This window comes from Adiantum capillus-veneris, chromosome 7 (assembly GCF_014529385.1).
Source record: "Adiantum capillus-veneris isolate H3 chromosome 7, ASM1452938v2, whole genome shotgun sequence".
Taxonomy (NCBI): domain Eukaryota; kingdom Viridiplantae; phylum Streptophyta; class Polypodiopsida; order Polypodiales; family Pteridaceae; genus Adiantum; species Adiantum capillus-veneris.
The window spans coordinates 23298283-23305694 of NC_140937.1; positions in this window are offsets into that span (position 1 = coordinate 23298283).

Sequence of the window (7412 nt, forward strand, 5' to 3'; positions counted from 1 at the left end):
TCATTATTGTTGATAAGTTTGGTCACATAAGGAAGGATTGTTATGCTTGGAAGCGTGACAAAGAGAAGGGCAAAGGTAAAGGCAAAAATCATGATGATAAAGAGGAGAAACCAAAGAGTTTGGTTAAGATTGAAGAACTGAACATAGTTCAGGATGACAATGATGGGCAAGACATTAATATGTTGACTGAAAATAATGATGTCTTTCATGTGCACAGGAAACTCTATCTTTGCAGAGTTCTATGCTAGTTGAACTCCTTGTTAGTGGTGAAGTATCCCATACATGGATTCTTGATTCGGGTGCTTCGTTGCATGTCACACCTCATAGGCATTGGTTATTACATACGAGGAAACCATTGGCTCTGTTACACTTGGTGACTTGTGACATTGTTGGCATAGGTGATATTGCCATGGTTATGGCAAATGGGGTGAAGTTTATCATCCATAATGTGCGTCATGTTTCAGCCTTGACACGCAATCTGATTTTGATTGGACATCTTGATGACTTGGGTTACAAAGTCACTTTTGATCAGCAGTCTTGGAGTGTTGCGAAAGGTCATCTTATTATAGCCCATGGTTCTAAGGTTGGTTCACTTTATCCTCTTTATGTATCTGATAAGAATAGTGTTCTTTCTGTAACCAAACTGCCAACCATTGCTTTGTGGCATAGCCAGTTAGGCCATATATCGAAGAAGGGAATGGAGACACTCTCTCATTTGGGCTACTTACCGTCTTTGCCATTTTCTAATTTTCCCTTTTGTGAGCACTGTCAATATGGAAAGCAAACACGGACACATCGTACACATTCTCTTGACAAAGAAAGAAAACCCTTAGAGCTTGTGCACAGTGATTTATGTGGGCCTATGCCTTCTAAATCCAATGGTGGTGCATCCTATTATGTTACATTCATTGACGATGCAACACAACAAGTTTGGGTCTACGCCATGAAGTCTAAAGATGAGACATTTTCTTGCTTCAAGAAGTTTTTATCTAGTGTTGAAACTCAGTCTGAACATAAGTTGAAAGCTTTGCTCTAAGACAATGGTGGAGAATATGTCTCCGAAGAGTTTACAGACTTTTGTTCAAGTCGGGGAATTAAGCGTGAGTTTACAACTCCTTATACCCCTTTGTGGAACGAATGAATAGGACCATCCAAGAGCGGATTATGTCTATGCTATCACAAGCTAATTTACCGCAAGAGTTTTGGGCTAAAGCATTATACACAGTCGTGTACTTGATCAATAAATCACCACATGCTTAATTACAATTTTGTGTACCTTTGGAGTTATGGTCATGACATAGATTGTCTTATGAAAAACTCCGCACATTTGGTTGTGAAGCTTATGCACATGTACCTAAAGGAATTGTGTGCTAAGCTAGATCCTAAATCCAAAAAATGCATCTTCATTGGCTATGGTGTAGATGGTCAATTTGGCTATCGTTTATGGAATCCGGAAAGTCGATCAATGATCCGTAACAGTGATGTTGTCTTTAATGAGACTAAAATGCATAGACAGCCAGTGAAAGAGGTTGAATTTCGGAAAGTGATATTTTTCGATGTATCACCTCCTATCCAGACAGCTCCCAAGCCACTTACTACACAGGCTAGTACGAGTTCTGATAAGTTGCGAAGATCTCAAAGAGTCTCACATCCACCAGAATGTTTTGTTCCAGGCGTGGATTTTGTTTTAATGTGACAGATAGTGGTGAGTCTTCTTGTTACAAAGAGGCCATGCTAGCCAATGCTAGCCAATGATACGGTTCAATGGGAACATGCTATGAAGAGGGAGTTGTCCAGTATTGCAAAGAACAAAACATGGGAATGTTAGCAACAAGCTAACACGGATACCATTTTTCGGAGTTCTCTTTGTAAAACACTTATTATTTTGATAAATACGGTTCAATGGGAACATGCTATGAAGAGGGAGTTGTCCAGTATTGCAAAGAACAAAACATGGGAATGTTAGCAGCAAGCTAACACGGATACCATTTTTCGGAGTTCTCTTTGTAAAACACTTATTATTTTGATAAATAGGAAATATTGTAACTCCTATTTTCTCGGATAAACTCTGTAATTAATGAGCCGGGGCTACAAGCTTCCAGATTGTATCAGCGTGTCATTACCCATCTTTGGTAGAACTCCCAGATTATTAGTTTTGACCACCTAAAAACCTTGGCTAAGGTATAAAAGCCAAATTTTTTAAGTTTTGGATAATGAAATACACAGCGTGAGCTAACGGCGCTCACTCCTCTTCTTCTCGCACTTCCTACTCCCTCCCCGGTTGTCACATTACAGTCGCGTTTGTTGCATTGCAACCGCAGGTAAGAGCTCTACGGATTGACGTAAGCAGTTCACAGTAATTCGTAGCTTTTGGCATCACCGATCCGCGGCCTAATTTCATCATAATTAAGAATTTACACTTTCAAATAAAAAACTAAGCATAGACGGGGTATTGGGGCATCATTGATAAGCATTTAGATACATTATGGGTCGAAAACGACTAGGTCAAAAATCCACTGCTGTTAATAATCTCGATTTTAGAACTTGACCTAAAGTGGGGTTTGAGACCATAAGCATGTGTGCTTAGGTCTTATAAACATGTCCTAGAAATTTCGTTACGTTTAAATGTCATTTGATACTGTAACGGATGTGATTTGTTTGCCGATGAGCGATTGGCTTTTGGTGATTTCAGTCACTTGAGTGTAGCTTGAGTTAGATACGAGTTGTTAGTTGTTTTCCGAGAGATAGACAACCTCTTGTAGCCTCTACGCGCTAGTCGAGTCAGCTTCATCCCATGGATTGACAAATTAATCATGGTTCTCGCTAATACTGCAATAAGATATGATGGTGAGGTTAGACATGCGTCCCACATTTGGCGCCGCTGTCGGGGATCGAAGAGACCTAAACTAAGAAAAAATATGAGTGTCTTGTGAAGTTATCCTTTAACTTCCTTTAGGATCGCCTAGAGTTCAAAACTTTATTTTAGAAACCGCATAGCTTAAGATTGTCGTCTTCTGCTGTATAGAGGTAGCTTTAGTGCCTTTAGGATTGTAGGATTGTAGAAATAGATTAGGATTTTGAGGATGATTGGTAGACGAGACAAGTCTTAAGATCACTGCTCAGAAAACCATAAAAGACGAGAAAACGAGTGTTTGTGGACACTTTCCACAACCCCATTGCATGAGAATCTAGGAGTAGAGTAAGTAGGATCCGAGGTGGATTTTAGAACATTGCTCTTTCTCAAAGAATAAGTGCGAGTTGTTATTGGAAGTTGCAGAATTTCAGCTCTACGGCTAGAAATAGTACGAAAAGACTCGAAACCACTCAATCCGACTAAAGAGTAAGCTTAAAAGTTGTATGAACTAGTTGGTAAGCTCAAGGATACTTTAAGGTAAAAATTTCAAGAGTTGGCCAAAACTCAGATTATTTACTTTTTCTTGACATTTTAGGCCAAATTAAGTTTTGACTTGATTCATAGGCTTAAAATAGCTCATATAAAGACCATCTTTGAAAAAATTGCACAAAAGTGTTCATTTCAAGCCTAAAGTTAATAATCGCGATTATTAAATTTCTACTCTAAATTGACCAAGGTTCATACCATTGACTCATTGCATGTGTACAAACAACTTTTGTAAAGGCCCAAAAGATTTGGATCACCAAACTGGCAAAAAACTAAAGTTTGTATTGACTTTTTGAATCTTGAGTGTAAATTGGGAAAAAATTATCCAAACTTGATGAAATTTGATTCATAGGCTTATATTGATGTGATAAACATGTGTACATGCTCAGTGACCAAAAAGATGCAAAAAATTGCAAGTTGTAAATAATCACGATTATTTACATTTGCCCCATTTTTAAACTTTTGGACCAAGTCAGCATACCACTAGTTTTACCATGTTGTAATAAGCCCACAAACCAAATTTGGTAAGATTTGGATCACTGGATTGGAAATTGTGACCAAATTTGTAAAGTTAGTCTACGGACAAAAAATTGATGACCATTTGACCAAAAATTGTCCAAACTTGATGAAACTTGGCTAGTGACCTTAACTTGAGGTGCTTAACAGATATGTGCCAAAGTTGGGGTAAAAAGTTGCAAAAATATAGCTGGAGTAAATAATCACGATTATTTATATCTGCTTCAAAAATTGATAATTTTGCAAATGTGAATATACCACAAGGTCAAGCATATCAAGTAGACCTCACAAATCAATTTTGGTGAAATCTGGATCACAAAAGTGAGACTTAAGCCAGATTCTTGAAATCAGAGTCTGCGGACGCAAAACAGTTGATAAACTTGATCAGATTTTGTCCAAACTTGTTGAAACTTGTCCAGGGACTTTAACAAGTTGTATAATTTCCAAACCAATCCAAAAAGTGCAAAAAACTAGCAAAAGTAAATAATCACGATTATTTACTACTGCTACCCAGGGACATCAATCTTGACTTTTGAACTTATACAATGTTAGACCAACATAATACAAAGCCATCGGGCAATTTTGGGTTCAATCGGATCAAAATTGGTACATGTTCACTCAGTTTTCAGGTTGCAGATTAATCCTTCGATTTTTGCTAAAGTCGAATCTGAAAGTCAATTTTTGACTCCCATAGCTCAAGTTGAAGTGATACACATAGACCAAATACGAGAGATTAGCAAAAAACTCTACTGTCTTTATAGAAGAATAGCTAACCTGATCAAAATTGTACAGGAATCCGGTTGCAAACAAGGAATCAGTAGCTTGACAGAAAGTTACAATCGAATCAAGTGAAAATTGACGACAAGTCAATCCAAAGGTGAGTACTCTATCTAGGGATTCATAAGTCTATATGAACTAGGAAATTAGGGCATACTCGGAGAAACCTCCAGTAGAGTATCCACCGAAGAAAGTGTGAATCAAGGCAATTCTTTGCACACAATTCTTGAAGAAGTCTCAGACACTTTTTCAAATTCAACATTTGAAATGTCTTCTTACTCGACTCACTCGGAAACCAGAACGACAATGCGCTATAAGCATATACTCTCTTTTTACAAGACTAACTGCCATGGAGCCCAGGTTTACTTGGACCCTAATGAGGAGTATGCTATTCGCATTGATGACCATGGTATTGAGTTCGAAGAAGAGATTAGGACAAACAAACAAGGAAAAATGTACATGGACAGAAACGAAACTCAGTATGTACAAGTCGAAAACCCTAATGTGGTAAACAAATGGGGTTAGAAGTAAACACCATAATCCCAGATATGTCAGCAAAAGAAGGACCACCAAATTTAGAATTCGAGGGATACGATCAAGTAGATTTGAAGCCTTTGAAACGGCTTAGTACGTAATCCTAGGATCGGAGTCTATTGTTGGAAAGATAGAAACATAAAAGATCTTTTGTGGACTTTGCATGCCGCCATGAAGATCATCTATATCTTCAAGATCAAAGATAAGGGATCAGTAGACCTACCAACCTACTTGTTTAGGGATTGTTATAACAACTTTGTTATGATGACTTCTGAGGAGGTAGAACAAACCAAATACCAAGGGTATTCCATAAGGGATTGGATATTGGGACAAGGACCCGGAACAATTCCAAGAGATGAACACCGTGAGAGATCATCCGAGAGTAATGTTAAGAAACCAGAAACCACCTCATCACGTAGAAAACCGGGTGACACTAAGGCCAATCCAAGCCTACATGAGTCACTATTTCCAGCAGATTGGTTTGAAGGACTCGGAACATGACCAACTGCCAGAAGACCGAGAGTTGAACCAAACAGACGCGTCAGACCAGCTGGTTTTCAGAAATGGGTCAAAAAATACAGTGGATCAGGGGATCCATACGACCACTTAGCAAGCTTTAAGCAAGTGCTAAGAGCAGAACATATATTTGATTTCCATACTCAATTCGAGGGGTTTGGAATGACATAGAAGGAAAAGTATTGACATGGTTCCAAAACATTCCACCAAGGTCAATCATGGACTTGAACACATTAGCTCAAGGATTTGTAGCTGCTTGTTCCAAAACGGGGATCAAACATAATACGGTAGCTCAAATCTACAGCTTAAAACAAAAACGTCTGTCATGGATTGTGCAACTCGAATGAAACAATACATTGCCAGATGCCCAGGGCTAGAGATACCTGCAGAAGAACGACTTGTATCTTTGTTTCTAGAGGGACTGCTAAACAAAGAACTTCATGCTATACTCTATAGTAAAAAGCATACAACCCTAGAAGAGTGTGTGTCAGATGCTATTGACTTAGGAGACAATTGTGATATTTTTAATGAAGAAGATGTCCCTAAGGATAAACAAAGCGAGAAAACAACATCCACTAAATCAACACAAGTGGGAACGGCTGCTGCAACACCACTTTCATCCATAGAAGATATGCTTAAAAGGATAAATGACATGATGAACAACATGCAAAAAGCACCTATGAGGGGACCAGTACAAGGGATACCTCAACAGGGACAACCAATTAGGCCACAAAAATGGTGTGCAATTGAGGGTAAATGGACCAACCATGAGACCCACAAGTGCTACTTCAGACCAAAGTATGATGTGAATGTTCAGTACGTGCCCATGAGGCCACAAGGACAACCCATGTACAGATATCAGCCTAATATGGCCCAAGTTCAAAGACCACCAATGGGTATGAAAAGACCTCAACCTATGTTGGGACAACAACCTTCGTATCCAGGACATAATGCAGTGCCTGTAAGTACATGCACTCTGAAGGAGTCATAGATGAACAAGCATTAGTGCCTGTTACACCCTATGCAAAGCCTAGTCCATCTACAATAATGGTAGAAGGAGATTGGTATAATTCACATCTACCAACACCAATGGAAGAAAATGTGACTTATGCTCCACCAGAGCTCGCACCAATGTATTATGTAGATAATCAAGGTGTCAGACCTCCCATGGGAAGACCCATGATTAAGCCAAGAACAGGAAACTGTCATTATTGTGGTCAAGAAGAACAGGAAACTGTCATAATTGTGCAGATGATCATTGGAAAAATGAATGTCCAGAGCCTGACAAAAACCTCAAACTAGTTGAAGCCTATTGCATACAATGTTACAAAAAGGAAGGACACTTTCCAGAAGATTGTCCCAAAAATCCTTTAAACAAGGGTAAAACTCTAGTGAACGTAGTCCAAGTGATACCTAGTAGCTCATCAGAGAGTGAACCGATTGTTTCAATCAAAGTAATCACTAGAGACCAATCCAAGAAAAAGAAACACAACTCCTCTGATGATTCGAAAAATACGAAAGTTTCCTCTCAAAGAATCAAAAGAAGCAGAAGCAAAAGATATGAGATGAGAAAACAAAAACAACGGGTTGAAATCAAGGAGAAAGCAAAAAAGCTATTCCAGGAAAATTTGAAAGAAATTGGACGTGAAATCAAGGAAACAACCGTGAA